The sequence below is a fragment of the Lactuca saligna genome, chromosome 5 (genome assembly GCF_052625555.1).
Source record: "Lactuca saligna cultivar CGN05327 chromosome 5, ASM5262555v1, whole genome shotgun sequence".
In the NCBI taxonomy this organism is placed as follows: Eukaryota; Viridiplantae; Streptophyta; class Magnoliopsida; order Asterales; family Asteraceae; genus Lactuca; species Lactuca saligna.
Window position 1 is genome coordinate 42,186,986 of NC_136421.1, and position 22,292 is coordinate 42,209,277.

Below are 22,292 nucleotides of genomic sequence, written 5' to 3' on the forward strand. Positions count from 1 at the left end.
ACCATTTTGGCCCTTTGTATAATAGAATTTCCATTTTAGTCCTTAAACCATTTTTTCTTGACACTTTAGTATCAAAACTTGTAGAAAAGGTATTTTTCAGCTCAAATTTATTTGAAAAACAGTTTTAGTCCCTCAAAATAAAGTTTTCTCGGCTGAAACCTCATTTTTTGCAACTTTTTACACTTTTGGCCCACAATAGAAATTTTTTGCATCTTTGGTCCTTTTTTATATGTGGAAAGCATTTTTAACCCTTGAAATGGACTTGGAGCACTATTAGTCCCCTGTTTTACAGAAAAGTACAGTTTCAGCCCCTCTACTTTGAAAATCTCGCATATTGGGCCTTATTGGGCCGAAATGTTCATTTTTGGCCCATTATGCTTAAAATTTCACCTTTTAATCCCTCAAAAGAGTATATTTCCAGAAAATACATTGTTGAAACTGTTTTGACTCATTTCAACCATCAAAATTCATATATTGTCATTTTGGGCCCTTTAATTTTATATTTTTAACATTTTGAGTCCAAAAATGGGTTTTTAACCCAAAGATGTTCATATTAACCAACTTGGTTATTTTTATAGAATGATTTGTATGTAATAATATAATTTATACTAGTTTCATACAACTTAATGTAATTCTCGGTTTTAAGGACTTTTTTACTAGATCCAACACCACAATCACATGAGAACATATACATACACATAGAAATCACACAAAGCATACATATACTCATAGATCTACACATTTGCTTGTATTCCCCCCCCCCCACAAAACTTATAAAACCGAAAAATAGGAGGTATGAAGCTCACCATTGGGTATGGTTTTGGCTTTTAGAAGAAGTGAGAAGAAAATTTGGCCTTAGTACCTCTCCTTGGAAGATCTCGAACTTAGAGAGTTTCTAGGAGAGTGATCAAGATTTTTATATGGATTAGAAGGAGATTTTGATAAAACAAAGTTCCTAAATCATAGATCCAAACTTGATCTTACCTTAGGTGAAGAATTTGTGGAGATATCCTCTTGAAAGCTTCTTAGATTTCGAATTTTTTGAAGGAGAAAGGAGAGAGTTTCTTGAGAGAAAAATGAGTGAAATGTGTGTGTGTGCGCTTGAGTTCGGCCGAGAGCAAGAAGAGAGAGCTTTCCTTCTTATGCTTATGGGTGAGACTCCCCTTTGACAAGGCAGCTAAGGCTCCAACTTCGCTTTCTACTTCGCTGCCTTTCTCTAACGAGACAGAGTCCCTATATCCTTGTGGTTAGTGGAGAAATTACAGCTATATTGGCATCGACTATGTCTCAACCGCTCTTTCACCTCCCAAAGAGCAAAGTGTGAGAGAAAAAGAGTTAGCTAATCATGGAAGTATGTGAGTGCATGGATGTTTGAGTCTCCTTGCATGGAAGTCCCTTGAGTAATGGTGAGGTGGCACTCACAAAGTCAACTCTCTTTCTCTTGGGCTTGGGCCGAGAATGGGGAGAGTGAGAGGAGGTTTTTGGGGTTTTTGCTCCTAAGCCCATATTATAGTTAGGTTGGATGATTGTTGGTCCTATAAAAATATAAATGTGATTTTTATGCTTTATTAGGTTAGATTAGGTTAATTATGGTCCAAAATAGTTCATAATATTTGATTTATTTCATTCTAGGCCCAATATGGCCCAAATTATTGAAATAAATGAAAGTGGGTCCAATTAGATCCCATTTAAGGGTTCTAAGCCCAAGATAGTCAAATTGGAAGCTTATTGGTCCATTGGGTCCAATAAGGAAGTCCTAGTCCAAAATGGACCTAAACAAGAACTTCTAGGGTTTCCAATTGCTTGTTGACTATTTGTAATGCTTGTATGGTGTATTTGATTGAGATTTTGCTGTCATAAAGTAAGCACAATGCATGCTCTTAACTTTTTGATTCAAAATTTTTACTTAAGTGTTCTAGTTACAAGGCACAAAATTTCTAGTTGTGATAGAGAGGGAATAGGGATGACATTAGAAATTGACTAAATGGATTGGAGAAGGTAGCGATTTGGTGGGGAAAGATCGCCAGTGCCAAAGACAAAGACCTAACGTGTATTTGATCATCAAAGGAAGGAGAAATGGAAGAATTGTGGGGCCTTTTTCTTATTTATTTTTATTTTTAATATCCTTTTCCACATATTGGTAAATAAATATTAAAATACTATATTTTGGTAAATATTTGTACAAACTACAATGCTCAAGTTAAAAACTCCGGAATATTTTGTATATGATAACAAGAATTGTTAAGATTTAACCAGGAATGAGCATTAGAAGCGCAAGAACCGGAACTAGACCGGATTTAGTAATAAGACCTGGTTACCGGTTCTCCACTTTTATAATTAGCTCCGATTCTAACACTGGGTCGGTTCTAAAAAACCGAAACCAAACCAAAATTTGTTCCGCTTATTGAAATGCACATAACTCACTCATATGAAGTCGAAATTACTTGATTTTTTATCTATCATGTAATTTGATGTTTGTACTTCATTTTAGACTATAAAATATATATTTTTTGGTTAGATATTGAATTAACTATAGGCCCCAGAAAACAACATATCAATGCTGTGGTTTTCCCATTTCAACATTTTTTTTGTTGCAATATGTTTCGCTTTTTAAAATATGCATAAATCATTCATACGAAGTCGGAATTACTTATTTTTTCTAGAATGTAATTTGGTGTTTGTACTTCACTTTAGATTGTAGAAATACATATTTTGGTTAGATATTTAATCATCTATAGGCATGGAAGACAGCATGTTGTAATTTTTCCGTTTCAGCATTTTGTTTTTGTTTTTTTAATATGTCCCGCTTTTTAAAATATGCACAACTCACTCATATGACGTCAAAATTACTTGATATTTTTTCCAACATGTAATTTAGTGTTTGTACATCATTTTAGAATGTACAAAGTCATATTTATGTTAAGTATTGGATCATATACATGCCTCGTAAACTACTACAAAAAAGCTTATAGGACCCGGTTATTTCATTTATATAACCCGGTTTTGAACCGGGTCCTAAAGCCGGCGAGACCTATGTGAAAAAAGGAATAGAAACCGGTTTTAAAACCAACTCCTATCTAACACAAAAGAACCCGATTGTTCATAAAACTGGGACATATAAGAGGAACATAAGGACTAATACCTGATCATATATGCAGAGTAGGACGCGGCCCAACCATACAAAACCGGGTCATATATGCTAAAAGATCCCGGTTCCAATCCCCAAACCAGGTCATATAACAATTTTAATGCCACTTCCTTAAATGGATTATAACTCGGTTTCCATGTAAAAAACTGGGTCTTGTAAGAACTCTCAACATTGTTTTGATATGCAAATCAAAGTTTGGTTACTTGATAAACAACTAGGTCCTTTAGTATACTAATTTAATTAAAAAGCATATATATTTAGAAAATAAATACCATTATCAACAAATTGTACAGGATACAACTACTATATAATATAGCCGCTTTTGAATTTAACAAATAAAAAGTCACCAACTTAATTTCTAAATGAGTTTTTACATCTTAATATCACTAAGAACCAATCTTACAAAGCATCTAAAGATATCTCAATCCTCAAATGTACCCAACAGAGACACCAACTTCTTTTCCATTTCTCACAAATATCGATATGGTTGCATTCATTTGTGCTTCAAGTGTGAACCTCCTATGACATAGACATACACATGCATGCTGCTAAAATTGAAAAGATGGAGGTGTTGGTCCTGAAAGTCATGAGATATAACAATTATTTCACTAATAAGTTAGCATACTCTAAATCAAAGTCCAAAGTATAAATCACTATTTCAAGTTTCACTTAAATATTTCCAATAACATACTACACAAAATTCATAAATAGTTACCTTGAACATAAGAAATGATGCAAGTACTTTTTCCATGATACCAAACAATTCTCTAATGAATATCAGTTAATTTCCCCTGCACAATATCAAAAGTTTAAAAATCAAAGTCAAACATGCAAATATTCCAACTAATTAGTTATTAAAAATATATTAACAAGCTAAAAAATTTATTCATGGATGTTTTGCATTACCAAAGGCTTATAGTACACATCTAGTTTGAACTATTTTGACTGTCATTTCAATTTCTATCATATGATCCCTAGTTAATTTTGTTGTCACACTTTCCAACTCCAGTTTCCAAATTACATCAAACAAAAATTCCATTTTACAAAAAAATAATAATAATCATATAGAAATGATTTAGTACAAACCTGATAAGGATATATATTAACATTTACACCATATGCAAAATATAATAAACTTACTTAGACACCCTTATTTTACTTATCTTAATTCTTCAACATCACAATATCACTTTCAAAGCACTTCTCATCATGTCATTATAAATAACATCAGCAATTCCACACACATAGGGGCTATTTAGAATCTTTTCTTTGTAAACCTTGATAACATCACTTCTAGAAATTAAGACATCTGTGAATGGATTAATTGCTAATAAAATAGAACCAGTCATCATTTGTTCAGACAACATTGAATGCTATGTTAAAAGAAAATGAAAGTACAATGCAATAATAAATAAGTAACTAAAAGAAATGGCAATGAAACATTACCTGATCAGTTGTATTCACAATATTCCTTTCCTGCAAACTATTGAGCAATCCCTCTCTCAACAAATTTGAATGGCTTCAATATCATTAGAATAAAGGGACTCCAAGCAAACAAAAAACCAAAAAAAAAAACTAAAAAAAAACTAAGCAGTGAAATTTAGACAAAACCAACAAGCAAAAACCAAGACAGGGACTCCAAGCAAACCCCAAAAAATAACAATGCAAACAATAGGAAGAAAAAAGTAAGTCTTAAACCTTCAAAGCATCACACCCCGACAACATGAAAAAGACGAACTCACAAAAAAACAATGCCCAGAAATCCACAGCAGCGCCTTCAATACAACATAAGCAAACAAGGCTTAGAAATGTTAAAAAAAAAAAAAGGAATGAGCCACATCGATCAATAAGCAGGGCAGTTAGGGGAAAATAGTCAAGACCCCCAATGCAGCAACACACCAACACAACAGAGCAAACTCCACAGAAGCCATACACCAAACCCAGGGGTAAAAACGTCAATAACCCCAAAAGCAACATCATCCAGCAAGATGCAAACATGGATTATTAAAAGACCATTCAATCCATACGACCAAAGCAAAACTTCAACAAAGGCAGCCAAACACTTGACAAGGCCAAGGAGCAAAAGCTCCAAACAGTCGCTAACTTATAAGACTTCATAATTTGAAACCAAAGCCATCCCCGATAGCACCTAAACACATGAAGAATTAAAGGGGTAATCACAGAGGTACAATCGTCAAAGCCCCAAAATAATGGTAGGTGTTGAACAACAAATCGTCAAAGCCCCACAATCATCGTTGATTCCTTTAGAGATGAAGAGATAGAAAACAACAACAAACATCAAGCAAATAATGAATCCCAAATCTGAACATGCATATAACAAAGCAAAAGGGATCGATTACTCAAGTAATCAAAATTGTTTCCAGGTTTTGTGATATACATAAGGAATGATTTTCATTTTTCAGTCAGAATTGTACCTCTAGCTCTAGTGAAAATACCGCCAATAAAGTTTCAAATCATGTTGTTTCATGTATTAGGGTCTTCGACTGGTGATTTCTAATCTTCACGCATAGTGATCGCAGAGAGTAGCTTTGAAATCGTATACTAGGATAAATGGAGGGATATTAAATTTTGATAGGAAGGACACCAAAAAATTGATGGCGGGATATCAAAATTTGATAAGCGGGATATTGAAAAACTATACTTTTATCAAGGTTTGATTTTGTTAATGCTATATAAAGGTTTAGATTTTATGGAAAACAAAAAACCTTAAAAATCATCAAAATCCATAAAAAAAATACTTATAGATCACAAAAACAAAATTAATTTTTTTTGTGAAAAAATAATAGGTTTTTAAAGGTTTAGATTTTATGGAAAACAAAAAACCCTAAAAATCATCAAAATCCATAAAAAAAAATACTTAGAGATCACAAAACTTTTTTTTTAATTTTTTTATGAAAAAATAGTAGGTTTTTAAATAAATTCGCTGATTTTTTTTAATTGATTTTTTGTTTTTTTTTCAGCGAATTTATTAAAAAACCTACGATTTTTTTATAAAAAAATTAAATAAAAAAAAGATTGTAATCTATAAGTATTTTTTTATTCATTTTTATAATATTTAGAGTTTTTTTAGGTTTTTTTTTTGTTTTCCAATAAATCCTTTCCTGTTATATATATATATATATATATATATATATATATATATATATATATATATATATATATATATATATATATATATATATATATATATATAGGGTTAGGTTATTTTGTTTTTACTAATTATTGTGTGCCAGAATACACAAATCTGAACCACCGGATGGAATAGACTCAAAGATCATGATCTGATGGTCTATGATATCACAATAGGGTAACATGTACCATATAATCACACAAATTCCAGCATAAGGGCATTTTAGTCAGTCAACCTATATTAAAAAAGGAAATTTTCGGATTTTTAGGGATAATGAATTCCTTTATATTTTAAAATCTGAATATTTTAAAATAATTCAAATTTAAATCTGATTTTATTCTGTCAGAATGTCAAACATTAATCAGTAAAGATATTTTCGATTTTATTCTTGTGGAATATATTTCCAATGCATATATTTTTGATAATTAACATGATTTAATAATTCAACATATATTCTTCATATACATTCAAACGTGAATACAAAATCATACATATTCTTACAAACTAATAGTCTTATACAATTTAATATAGTTATACATATTCTAACAGAATATCATCAAAAATGAATAAAAATATTAAGAAATAACATTCTTAAATATACAATTATTAAGCAAATACACATGCTCTTCATCAAAGGTCCAAATAATGCACTTGATTCAAACTATGATGAAAATGTGATATATTATCGTAAGAATGTAATTCTTCGCAAAATATATTTGTTGTTGACCTCGATTCCAAATCTTTCTCTTGTATGATCAATATTGAATTCCTTCTTTAAAGCCATTCTGAAAGAATAAAATGCATTATTCATTAGTATTACCAATGAAGCTAATGTAGTTGTTGTTAACAAACATTCTCAAAAGACATTCTAACAGAATGTATTTCTACAAATAAATTCTGACAGAGTACAAGCATTACTTATTTATAAAAACTATATATTATAGAATGATAACATATTCTAATAGAATGTATTTCATTTTTCCTATCTTGCAATTGTTTTTACTTTTCCTATCTTGACAAATAAGGAGATTGAGATCGAATTCTGCCAGAATAATAGACATTCTAAGAGTTTTGATAGAATACATACCACATGACCAGATTGAAATAGAATTTTGTCGAATTCAGTCTCTTCAAACCCTAAATCCACAAACAAAAAAAATAAATAAATAAAAAGACAATCAACTTTCAAATATTAACAAATTTGGAGCATTCTAAAAAGAATAACAACTATAAATTTTGATAGAATGTACTAGACATCAAACAATTGTAATTTATTCTAATCGACATTTCATCGAACACCTTTTAGGCACACACTGTATCATCACAGATTCTATTAGTTGTTACTCATTAGTCAAAGATTTCATATAATATAAACACACATTTATACAGATAAATGCTTGCAGCAATTTTGTATCCTACAAATTCATATTCCAAATCAATAACAAAACATATTTCTAGAAAATCACAGCGTACCTTGGTGGGCTGGTCTTTGCCTCTCTCCTAATCGATCTATCATCCACAAACGGTGATGTGGTGACCAATAACAAATCGTCTAGTATTGCAGGAATCGGGAGAGGATAGACACAACCGTTGACTGAGTGGACACCCTTTAATTACCTGCTGCTTGAAGGAGGCATCTTCGTTGTTGCTGCTTCTCTTTTTCGTCTCCGGTCGAAATCAGCGACGTGGGGCGAGAGGGATAGAGAAATTGAAGATTGACACGTAAATCAAAGGCAAATCGAACCTGCCCAAAAGGAACAATCGTGAAAAAAATGAGAGGTGAGAGGGGGAAACCACAAAAATTGATGGAAAAATGTGTGTGAACCGCAGCAATGGGATGGCCGACAATTTGGTTAGGGTTATGAAGATGCAAAGGTAGGATTAGAGAAAGAGAGGGAGAAGAGATAATAAAGGGAAAAAATTGATGTACACGTTTGTAAAAGAAATATATTAGGTATTTGTTTTGTTCCCTTAATTGTAGGGATTTATTTAAATGATTTCATTAATTGCTAATGCAAAAAACCGAAAATACCCTTTTCTATTTAATTAATTATTTATTATTTGTAATTTTCTGATTGGTGCATTTAGGCACACAATAATTGCTAAAAATATTTGAACCTAGCTATATATATATATATATATATATATATATATATATATATATATATAGGATCATAGGATATATAGATTAACAAATATTATGTGAATATATAACACATTACAACCATTTTAAAAGTTTAGATAACATTATCATGGAAAATTAACAAAATAATCATGTAAGTGGATACTTGAATTGTCAAAATCTCAATTTCTCATCTAAAGAATGTAGGTTACGAACCTTTTTTGTGTATCGGTTGGTGCTTTCATTGCCATGGGAGAGGCAACATTATGACAGCTTATGAAAGAGCAAGTCAGTGTTATAACATAAATATAAAACTCTTACCGAATGAGTTATAGGTGGCCAAACAAGAATGTATTGTAGTGTAGTTGGATGGACCATGACCCAAGAGAGACCATGGAAAAACAATACCAAACTGGAATAATTGCACAATATTGTGTTGAGTTTGAAAAACTAATGAATTGGGCGACCAACATCGATGAAAACTTACTTGTATATTTATGTATGTCGAGATTATAAACCCTCATTAGAACAAGAATTTATGGTAGCCAAACCATAACGCTAAGGAAAAGGCTTCGCTTTAGCTAGGATATACACAATTCGATTTGAAGATCATTTGGCGGAAACTGCTTGCGGTAGATTGTGGAGCACGTCAATGGTTACTAAGTACAACATTGTTACTCACTAAACCTGCCATAAACCCGACACATGCCTAGTTATAACATCTAGTTCCAAGTTCTAATTCTTTTATCCCTTAGTTGAGATTTTTTGTTAAATATGGTCCCTCATACGTTGGGCATACATTTGGGTACACTTAGCATACAAGATTGCTTTGATCGCGGAGGGTTAACCACATACACACACTGGGCGTATGTGGTGTACGCAAGGCGTACGTTTATCTGGGTCAAACCCTAAATTTTAGGTTTTGCATCCTATTTAAACATCATTATGGCATTTGGACACTTACCCTCATCATCTTCCACTGTTCATTACGTCCCATTGAAACCCTAGTTCATCCTTTGAGTGTTTTTAACAATTGGAAGTGATTTTGTGGCATTTCTGTGTGTGTTCAAGAAGAAGAAACTTGGAGACTAAGAAATTGTTGAGGTTGAGCTTCTAGATCCAGTGTCGTCATCAACTTTGGGAGCTTTTGAAGGTATAAAGATCTTACCTTGACAATTCATTTGTTAGTTAGATTTTAGGGCTTGGTTATGAGCTTTATTTGGTCTCATGGGTTCTCTTTGTGAGTTGGGGAACTCTAGGAGTTAGAGGTGTAAGATCTCAGTCCCTTTGTTGTTATATATGCATAAAAATGTCATCTTGATGCCTTATATAAGTCCATACATGAATTTGCGTCCTTAATATGAGCTTTGATGGATAAAAATGGATGTTGGGTTCCATTAAATCATGATAAGGGTTAAAGTGGCCAACTTTATGTATTAGAACTTTATAATGGATGATATCTGAAAGTTTAACCGAATGGCTGAAAGGATTAAGCAGTAAACAACTTTAGTTGGTAAGCAGCCCAGTACGTTGGGCGTACCAAGAGGTATGATGCGCGTACTGGTGGTCGGAGTATGCCAAGCGTACACTGGGTGCGCGATGCGTACGCCTCATAATGGGCTTTTGGTTATCAATTGGGCTTTGGACTTTTGGGCCTTAATTAGGCGTTAGGCCTCCGGTTTATCTTAATCGGCTACGAGGTCTATTCCACCCTCCTACCACTACCACATAACACATAGCATACAAGCACATAAATCTCTACAGATAGTGGTAGACCAAGCAATTATCACAAAGACAATCATCTCTACTATAAACAACTACTAGTGGGTCGGCCTTGGTGCCTTAGACCCACTGCTACCGGGAAGGTAACTGTGACAACCTGAAATTTCCATTCTATATAAACTATAACACTTCAATAGAAGTTATATTAGTCACAGTAAACTTTCAGACTTTTCTGTATAAGTTTGAGTAATTTAGGGTTTACACTTCAGGAATTATCAGGAGAGTGGATGCACTAGAGTTTTGTGCAACACTGTTATTCCAACACTCTATTATATTAGAGATCCTTTCGGGAATAAAATATTTTCTGCCAAAAATCTCAGGACTATAAATAGAATTCTGAACCAAATTCATTCATTATTCGCATGTCCAATTAGAGAAAAGCCATTTTCTCTCTCACGGATCTTCGGTTTTTTATCCCAAAACGTGAGTATCTCTTGCTAGTAGTGTGAGATAGCTCAATATGTGTTTATAACATGATTTAGATGGCTAAATAACTAGATTTAGGAGTTTACTCCCCAAGGTGTTCTTGGGCGGTAAACTCCCGAAACAAAGGCTAGACTTGTCCCCGTGATATGATACTACTTTGGGCTTGTATAGAAGTGTATTGGGGACAAGAAAACAACCAAGAAACGCATATGTATGGGTGTTCACAACCCAAGATGATCTTGGACCGTGAACTCCAAAATTGTAACAGCCCGGAATTTCAGGTATTGTTATAATTGTGTTTTTGGGGTGTTTTAGAGGGGACTCGGCGAGTTGGAGCCTAGACTCGCCGAGTAGGATCGCAGACCTGGTCGCGGGTTCGCGACTGGACTCGACGAGCCCAAATATGGACTCGGCGAGTCTGCGCTGTTAGCGAAAACCCTAGCCGTTCAGATTTGGGACGTATTTAAGGGACTTATTGGTCGTCATTGTTCACTTTAGCCTTCTGAGAGAAACCCTAATTCGATTGTATGCATCTGGAGCAAGGTTGAAGACCATTGTTGATTGTGGAAGAGTTGTTGTGCAAGGAAGAGAAGGCTTGGTGAAGGGAACAACAAGAGAAGTCACGTTCTGAGGATTGGGGACACAGAGAGCACATTATTCAGGTAATAATTCGAATTACATTCTTCTATGTTGATGTGTATATGGATTTAGGGTTTATGGAACCCTTTTGTGGATAGATTGAATGTTACCCTTGTTCCCCAAGCGATTGTAACCCTGTATTGGGACCTTTAGAGGTCCAGAATGTCCCATGCCTGAGCATTTCGGGAATCAATAGAGGTTTTGGATTGGAATCCTTATGCCTTAGGTCAAAATGTAAATTATAAGTCTTGGGGTGTAGCATGAGCACCTAAATGAAGACCTTACGTGATGGACCAGCCTAGGAGGACCAGACCTATGAATGGTCGGAACAATTCTGACCTTAGGAAGCAGTTTGATCGACTGCATGGCATGGACTCGCCGAGTCCGATGAACAGACTCGGCGAGTAGCTTGGAGAATAACTGGGACTCGTCGAGCTGTTCTTCAGACTCGGCGAGTGGAGTCGGGGTGGCCCCACGATTCTTCCACGAGGAACTCGTCGAGGCAAGAGAGATACTCGACGAGTAGAAAGGGAATATTAGAGAATTGGTGAGGACGTCTAGACTCGCCGAGTCGCCATAGCACTCGCCGAGTCCGGTCAAGTTGACCGTTGACCGTTGACCGTTGACCAGAGTTGACCTATGTCGGACTTCTTAGGGATAGTCAAACTTAGAAGATAAAAGTATTAATAAGAGATATATGATGTTATAGGGAGATTGTAGCTCGGCGGATTGAGCACGAGTGATTTCGGGATTTGCTAGCTTTCAGTATCCACGAGGTGAGTCTTCTCACTATACTGTACCCGGAAGGGTTTGACTGTGTGACCGGAAGGTTGAATATGATATGTGATATATGTGCTATATGTGATAAGTTAATTGTTATGCGTATTGTGTATGTTTATATGGGCCGGAAGGCAATATGTTATGGGCCGGAAGGCAATATGTTATAGGCCGGAAGGCGAGCATGTTATGGCCCGGAAGGCGTTGTGTTGTGGACCGGAAGGTCAGGGCCTGGAAAGGCGTATATGTGTAAGTTGTATATTGGGGAACTCACTAAGCATTTATGCTTACAGTTGTTATGTATGTGTTTCAGGTACTAGCGAGGACCGTGGGAAGGCGCCGACGTGATGCGTACACACTGATTGATATTTTGAGATCTTGGGAATTCTATGATTTGTATTTCGACATAAAACTTGGAATAATTATATTTAGTTTGAAATAAAACACTTTATTTGAAATGAAAATTTTGTTTGAAAATTTGCGTTGTTACAAAAATCATGCACAAAAGGGTGCTTTTAAGGCACCTAAAGCCTTAGGCATTTACATAGACTTGTTCCCATTTAATCAAGGGCCTTAAACACATCAAGAACACCCCTCAAAGTGAGTTCAAGGCCCTAATAAGGTTCTTGGGCTGTGAACATCAAACAAAGGCACCAAAGTATGCCAAAGGCCTTGATATGCTTGGAATAAAGTTTGAGACCTATACTACATGTGAATAAGACTTTAAATCATCAAAAACACCCATCCTTAAGATTTTACGGCCGCAAACTCTAAGGGAAATGGCGTTAGGGCCTAAACTCCTCAAAGGGGTGTTTCTATGCCTTAAACCCTTCCAAAAATTTAACCACCGAGTTGGAATAATTCTAGGGATCATTTGGGACTTCAAAACACAAAATATCACCAAGATTGTGAGTTCACGGCCGTAAACTCAAGAGTTTACAACCGTGAACTCCATGTGTGATGATATATGGAGAGTAAACTCCTATATGGGGTTCTTTGGAACCCTAAACCCAAGTACCTTGTCCCACAATAGCTTAGATGCAATCCTTAGGGCTTAAAACACTTATATAAAGTGTTTATTATGTTCTAGGAAATCTTAACATTATCAATTAGTAAATAAGTCTAATTGAGTGCATATATGTGTGATTATATGTTCATTAGGATCGTAGTGTGTGTACAAGTCCTCACTTGACACCTAACAATCTTGCACCATCCAGTTCATCCAAACCACCATCTACAGGTGAGTTCATACCCCTTAATCAATGTTTTAAATGATTTTAAATCCTTTAATGGGGAGGGGGGTGGGAATACAAGTATAAAACAGTATGTTATTAAATCAATCTTATGTATTTTATAACTGTGTTTTCACTCAGTAGATTTCATATAACTTCAAAAGGTGACACGTGAAATGGTTTTCTATCTTAAAATACTCTTGATAACAAAAGTATTAGTTTTGAAATATTTATTAAAATGACATCAAGTCACTCTTATTTATTGTTCAAAACTCCTAGATAACTTGCAAAACCATTATTTTTACCTTCTTGAACAAAACTACACTTATACGCATATGTTCTTATATATGTATTGATGTTATAGTTTCCATCCTTCGTTCAGTTTCCCACACCCTAGTGTATCGAGGGTGCGTAAATCTACTTGAACAACCAATTACTTTCCAGTTAATTATCATAAGGATAGTTAGAAGAAACAAAACATTGTTCCTATTACAAGGAACCACACAAGAGTCAGTTCATTCATGAGTCTTTACGAGTACATTACCTAATACATGAGTACCTTTACATACACTTACATGATACATGAATACGCTTACATGAACACATTACCTGAATACCTTTACGTAGATACATCTACCTGTGTATACTTACATGAATACTTGAAACTCGATTCGTAAAGATGATTTATTAGTACCTTCAGTAAATCATCCAGCCCATCCCAGTTCAACGGGAGTCAGTTACGGGATTAACCATTCCTGGAACCACTGTTCGCTACAGAGGTTAATGGACATCTACGGATGCCTAAGGTTATTACTTATATTAGGAGTCAGTTATGGGATTAACCATTCCTGGAACAAACTGTTAGCTACAGAGGTTAATTGGACAATCTTCGGATGTTCATTAGGTTATCTATTTCGCTTACAACGATGTAAAGTCAGTTACAGGACTAACCATTCCTGGAACCACTGTTCGCTACAGGGGTTAACTGGACAATATTCGGATGTTCATTAGGTTATACCTTTCGCTTCGGCGATGTCGTGTTAGTCTTGGTAATCCAAGGATAATACTTACATGATTATACTTTTTCCTGTTTACTTTATTTTGTGATACTTTTACATAAACGATGAGTTAGACTAAGTACTTTAGTACTAGTCTATAGAAGGAAAAACTATCATTTTACTTACAAAACATTCGGTTCTCGTTTGAAGACTACATTTCATAACAATAGAAAATAAGGGATTTTCTAGGGTTTTTCATACTTATATCAACTGTCTTACTTAAAGGTTTTACATGACATTCATAACAGGTCTTCAAAGCAAGACAATGACACTTAAATACTTATGAATTCACCAGCTTTAAAGCTGATACTCTCTTTTAAAATAACTTGAATTCTCAGGTCATCAGTAGACAGGTACGGTGGCCAGGTTTTGAGAAGACGGAGCAGACAAGTCTCATCTTTTATTTTGATTATATTTTTGGTGTCTTATTACAATGAAAGAACACACATGTATTAAAACTTTACTTATAATGCAATGGATGATGTTGTTGCTTGTTTACTATTTTACACTGTTGTGATACTGTACATGACGTCCTCCACCCCTGAACGTTTCCGCCGTTCGTGGTTTTGGGGTGTGATAGTAACTTACCTCGAATGCTAAAAAGCAGCTGAACAATCCCCAGATTTGAAATCAACCCAACTCAAACCCCTACATATAAAATATTTCCTTTAATTATCCTTACATACTCATAACCCCTTAAGGGTCAACTATAGTCAAAGCCAACACACTGGTCAAAGTCAAAGTCAACATTCCGAGTTGACTCAACTCACCGAGTTGCTCTTCAACTCGTTGAGTTTCCATAATCAGGAAATCGTGCTTCAACTCGTCGAGTTCTTTCATGAACCCGTCGAGTTCCTCCTATCAACAGAATCATGGCTTTTCAAATCAACTCGTCAAGTCTATCCTTAAACTTGTCGAGTCCTTCCTTTTAACAGAACCGGGACACTTCAACTCGACTCGTCGAGTTCCTCTATGAACTCGTCGAGTTCTTCAGTCTGTTAAGCCTTCTTATGCATTGAGCCATTATTCTTCGAATCTAAGTCCAATATTCCACATTTGGGTCAGAAACACATCTAGGAAGGTAAACTTTTTGACTTTACCCATTAAGACCCATCCTAGAAGAAATGAGCTCTAACCCTAACTCAAAATGGCTTACATCCAACTCCAAAATCCATCAAAACTTCAAGATAGACATGAAGTCATAGATTTGGACTCTAGCGACAATTTGGTCATGTAAAGTTCCAATCTTTACTTGCATGCATGACCTACTAGGGATTAAAAGACCAAAAAGTTGGTCTAAAAGTTGCATGGGACTTCCATGGCCATAAAAATGGCACCTTTATGCCATGAAGTCCCCTCAAGGCCTTAGATCTGAAGGATTTGCCCACACAAGACGTCCAAATCCCAACAACCAACATACTTGGACCAATACATGAAGAAAGCATCCTAAAATTAGATATAAGCATGTCATAGACAAGGTTGAAGCTTTATACCTCATATGAACTAGAAATGAAGCCCAACTTCGGGATCTACAAGCTCTCTTCAAGTCCTTGCTCCTTCTTCAAACTCCTTGATCTTCAAAACCACCAAAATAACACCAAAATGCTCTAAGTAAGCTCACAATCACCAAAAATGGCTTAGGGCTTCGTGATTCGGGTTTTGGACAGTGGAGGATGGAAATGAGGCCAACTTATGGGGGTTAAGGTGTTTAAATATGGTGAAAAACCCTGAAAATCAGGGTTTCATTCTGCCAGCCTACTCGTCGAGTTGAGGCCTATCAACTCGTCGAGTAGGTTTCTTTATCTGCGTCCCAATTCATCCTTACTCGACGAGTATGGGGCTCCTAACTTGTCGAGTTTCTCTACAAAAATGAATAATTTATAAATTAAAATACATACCAAGAACCAGGCGTTACAAAAATTATATCTTGGATTACAATTTTAACTCTGGTTAGTTGTAGGGTTTTGTGCTTGGTCGTCATCATGTCGCGGCCTACACATGTCCATGTCGCTACTTAAATGACGTGCTTGTGCTGCGACCTCTATAAACTGCGTCGCGGCCTGTCGAAAACCCAAACATCCCAACATTATTATAAACATCATAAAAATATCACATACCTAAACAACGATGTTGTATATGTATTAAAACTAACCATTATAACAGTTAGATGTAAGGATACTTTAGTCATTCATGGATATTTATGCAAAAAGGGTCCATAACTCATATAGATGGAGTTACGTATAACATAAGGACTTTGAGACTTGTTTGAATGAACTTAATGGATTAAGCGAGGGGAATGATGAAGTTCATACATCATTATAAGCATGCTAATTATTCATAAAAATTGGTACAAGTTGATATATAGAGGACTTAAAGTATCCAGGCGAAAGTACAATGTGTTTATTGGAAAAACTTGCGTTTTGTGTTGTGTGTAGGGTGCACATAACCATGTGCCTTCTGGAGGTTAAAAATCACTTGGCCCATGTGATTCTTTGACCCCCATATGTCACTTTTTCATATCTTACACCTTTAAGGTCTATTTCGCTTTTCATCACCTCCATTGTCACTATATTGATGAATATAAGTTAGGAAATGGGTTATTAACCGAAGTTTTGGTGTGACTTTGTAGGGATATTTTGGTCTTTTAGTAATTTATGTTTGAAATCAATATGTGGCGATTGAAAAACATAAAGCTTAAAAGGATTGGTGTGCAATGCTCATAATATATCACAAACCCTGAAACAACTCTCAAACAACTACAATATGATCAACAAATATCATCATGATGATAAACCGATATATCCACATGTCGTCAGAAACACTCATAATATTTCATAAACCCACAAAAATGGTAAATGTTCACCTATTTTGGCAAAACTAGTATACATATGAAAGTTTTCACAATCCATACAACGACACAATATATAACTTCCTCCTTATTCATTAGATTTTAGTTAGCAAATCTAAAAATCCCCATTAAACAGGTCAAATAACTATGATTGAATAACTATGATCCATCCATATTTCAAACTAAACCTTATCAGTACCATGTATAAAAGACATGAATATAATAAGTACAATTGTAGATGGTCAACCGAAACTCACTTTTTGAATAAATAGTCTCGTATGTTAATATATAATAACAATATTAAATTCTATTATATATATCAAATTCAACATCCATAAATTAATTAACAAAGTACTAATAACATGACAAAAAAATAACAACCTAAAACAAAAAATAATACTCTATCACATATTTAATATATAATTTTAATAATTAAAATATATAATAAATAATTACATATTACCTTTATTCCCAAATTATATCATTGATTTGCCTCCAAAATCAACTTTCGTTTCCCTCCAAATGGTTTTTCTTCCCCTCAAATATACGTACACAAACAAATTAGATTATCCCTAAATCGCTCCCACTTTCACTCCTCCCATTTCCAACCCTCGGCGATTTGAACACTTCATCTCCCTCGATTTTCTATATCATAGACTTGTTTTCTAAGACTCTGATTCAATTGAATCTCTGATCTGGCTAATATATCTCATCGTTGAAAACTAGCCTTGAAGTCGAGACTTCCAGCCTTCGTTAAGGGCGACCAGACTATTGGCATCTACGACGAATAGATCTTCCCATTCCCATCCATACTTGGTCTGCCTTAGCGCTCAATTCTCATGTTTCCTTCACCCTTTTGCCTCATACTATATGTTATTCATTCTCTTTCGTTCACAGGTCTTACACGATACTCATTCTCCAATCTTTCTTAATAATACGTTAGTCCCTTGTGTTAGATGCAATTTTTTTTTTTTTTAATTCTCAAAGCAGCTGCTCTACCTCCAACTGACGAAGTGTGTTTCGTTCAAATGAAGTTATGGTATGATACTTTTGCATCATTCTTACTTTATATGATTGACTGGTTAGGTGTTGGTTAAAAAAAAAGATAATGGATTGTAATTTAGTTCATCTTGATGACAAAAATGCAAGTTTATGCTGAAGGAATTCAAACTGTTATTCCCAATAAAGAAAAGTTGTGGCTTAAATAGATTTACAATATGTTATCATTTACTTCTTGATTTGTTAGAAGAACCTGACATTTTTGTTCTTGAGTCTTGATGATCTTTGCAGCTCTTATATACCATTAGCTCAAACAACTCAAGAATGATTTGATTGAATTGAGAGACGATGGTGATCATAAGAATAACAGTTGTAAAGATGTGGATGATAATGAGTGTAGGTATACGTGGAAACTTGTGACAAAATGTTGTTTTATTAATTTGGTCACTCTATGTTCATAGGGTGCTTTTGCAATTGGTAAAACACTTGACATACACAAGAACAGTGAAATACACACACATGTATTTATAATTAAGGTGGGAAAATAGGTGAGCAGAGTGACACATTTGTTTTAACACTTTTAATTTTAATACAAATCTACATATTTGTCCCACTATGTTGAATTTTATAGATGGGAAAATTTGTGGAATAGATAGAAGTCAACTTTTTTTATTCTTAATAACATGTTGACTTCAATGTGTTGGGTTTACCTCTCTCCATGCTGGTTCACATTCTCACTAATAAATTTATGCTTTTCAAAAAATCCATGAATAAGAAGTAATAACTATATCTTCATAAATGTGCAAAATATGATGAATAAGAGTCTAAAGAGGGTATTTTGTATAAGAGGAAAATAAAAGTTTTAATGGATAAGTACATAGGCTTATTTGAATATAGCAGTCTCTTTGGATGTGAATCTAGGTTTGTGTTAAAAACACAAAAAACCAATGTTGTGATTTGGAAATGACCTGGTTGTTAAAGAATTGTTATAACCCTCATTAGGAAAAGTAAAGATGTTGGAGGAAGGGCATAGAGCACGGTTCTATTCTAAAAAACAGGTTATATGACATTACAACTAAAGGACCCGGTTGTATAGATAAAAACCGGCTTGATTAATTTGGCATATAACCCGGTCACTACTAACCAAAAAATCGGGATCAGAACCGGAACCGACATGGCACCGACGGTCCGATTCTCGGTTCCTATAATATAGCAAATCCGATTCTAGTTCCAAACCGGTTCGATTCTAAAGCCCATCCCTAGATTTAACTTAGACATGTTTGTGTGTCACAAAAATGCGGATAATAGGACATATATAGGAAACTAATTATAGTTCGGAAAACTATTCATCTAAATGAAACTAATCACTATCATCCTCATTGCATGAGCTACTTTCATTCGTATTTGCAAATATACATGTTTTAGAATCTATTTTGCCAATTTGATCAATGTTATTTTGACCTTTGAGAATGTGTATGTTCTAATATAATATTTGTTTTTTTCCATTATACAAACATGAGAAAATAGTTTAATATTCAATTTAGTTGTGTCCTCTCAACTATAGCTAATAGATATAGAATTATAAATATAGGTTTTAGTTTATAGAAATTTACATCGAGTAATGTCAAAAAGTGTAATTGTGATGAGATCTACACATCAATCATGATGACACACTGAAAGTATAGATCGATGGGTGATTCTAAATACACGAACCGGATTCCAAATGCACGAACAATTGATTGAGTTGATATATGCCGGTTAAGAATTGATCATTTTTAATATATTAAAGTATAAATGATGACTATTCTAAATTAGTGTTTTTAACCAAAATGAAGTTATTGAAAAAACTATTGTAGGATAGTTTCAAAAGTATTTACCATAGTTCCAAAAATATTTACAAAAATAGTATTTTTCTTTATTTTACTTCTATTATTTAGTTTTTATTATTATCTTTTTACTCTAAATATCTTTTTTTTTTACTATCTTTTTAATTTTATTTTTAATATAAGTTTTTTTCTTGTTTTTTAAATCAGTTTTTTTTAAAGTGTAGATGAATATAACAAATATACAAAAATGAATATATATATATATATATATATATATATATATATATTATAAAAATTATATCATAATTAATATCATTAGGATATATTAGATGTGAATTGTGCTATTATTTCTATAACACAATTATATATTATAGTAACAAATGTTTTTTTTGTTATATGATCTTATATTTAGATTACCTTTTTTCTGTTGCTTTGATAAAAAAATTTTCAAACAAAAAGGAAACAACATGAGTATATATAAAACTTTAAAATGGAAATACCAAGCCGTAAAAGGATTTGAAAAACCATTAGGTTCAATTTAAAAAATAATCGTAAACATTCGGTATAATTAATCTAGTGCACACTTAAGGCATGTTCGGTAAAACTAGCTGGTAGCTGGTAGTGGGTAGCTGATATCTTTTGATTTTGGAGCGTTTTGTTAAAAGATAATCTATGTCGCTTTTTGATTTTGGACCGTTTTGTATAAGTTAAAAGCTAAACGTACTTATTATTTGGGTTCATTAGATGTTTATTTGTTTGATTTTTTAGCGTTCCCATAGTAAAAATTTGGTATAACGAATCGTAAAAATTCGGTATAACTAATCTATAGTGCACACATAACAATGTTCTTTAAGATGAAAAAACTTCAACATTATAGAATGTTTTTTCTAAGGTCAAAAAATCAAAAAAACATCGTCATCACTATAGAAACGCTAAAAAAATCGAACAAATAGGCATCTAATAAACCAAAATAATAAGTGTGCACTAGATTAGTTATACCGAATTTTTACGATTATTTTCTAAAATAAACCTAATGGTTTTTCAAATCTTTTTACAACTTAGTATTTCCATTTTAAAGTTTTATATATACTCATGTTGTTTCCTTTTTGTTTAAACAAAAACTTTGATCATAGCAACATAAAAAACTAATCTAAATATAATATCATATAACAGTAAAGGAAACATTTGTTACTAGAATATACGAAACATCCTAAAAATACGATCCAAAAATTTTTGTTTTAACATTAGCTAACAATATAATCTCAAATATCATATTATCAAACAATGTCTCATGCATCTCAAAAAGTCAACAATGTATCAAATCAAAACCGATATAAAAAACATGTGGAAAATATCAGAGTATAACTCCCAGGGTAAAATTATGGTGTGTGCTATGCCATCAACCCGAGCCCTTCACCTTGCTAGCTGAAGTACCTGAAACCAAACTAAAACTGTAAGCACAAAGCTTAATGAACTCCTCCAAACTACCACATACCATACATTATCACAATAAACACATACTGGGCCTTGCCCACTGCATCGGACCTGAGTCCGGAACTAACTAGGGCATCGCCCTCTGCATCGGACCGAAGTCCGGAACTGCATCAGACCGAATTCTTGAACTAACACGGGGCCTTGCCCCCTGCATCGGACCTAGTCCGGAACTGCCTCAGACTGAAGTACGGAACTAACCATGGCCTTGCCCTCTGCATCGGACCGAATTCCGGAACTGACTGTACATAACATAGCATAAGCATAAAATATAGCATGAACACATTTAGTGCATAAATATAATCTTGCTTGAGTCACGAAGACATCAAACATACTAACTACTGCATCGGATCAAAGTCCGAAACTACTGCTAACTAAACGGGCCGGCATTGTGACCTTAGACCCGTTCCTACTGGAAGGAAACTCACCTTTTACGACTGACTGCTAAACTGATGATCGGGAACTGTCTGACTGCTGTTGTGGTAGCTCAACGGCTACAATTCCCATAAAAACACTTAATCAAACACTGATAGCTAATCTTAGGGTAGAATGACTATTTTACCCTCTGGTCAAGGTCAACGTCGAAAAAATAGTTACTTTCATTGAAACTATTATTTTCATCTACTTCATTTGTCTCCGTTGGATGAATATCATCTCTCTAAACATAACAAAGAGAAAAACATACATTTAACAATGATAATAATAATAATAATAATAATAATAATAATAATAATAACGGTTAAGTACAAATACCTCATAATATGTGTCACTCATCCATTCTTCACAATTTGCC

General features: G+C 34.0%; 1 long non-coding RNA gene across 1 annotated transcript; it reads left to right on the top strand.

The window, feature by feature from the left end:
- Window positions 1-17,768: 17,768 nt before the first annotated feature.
- Window positions 17,769-18,793, top strand: LOC144997973 (uncharacterized). Its single transcript, XR_013660040.1, has 2 exons — window positions 17,769-18,222; window positions 18,474-18,793. It is a non-coding gene; the product is annotated as an uncharacterized LOC144997973 (long non-coding RNA).
- Window positions 18,794-22,292: the final 3,499 nt, after the last annotated feature.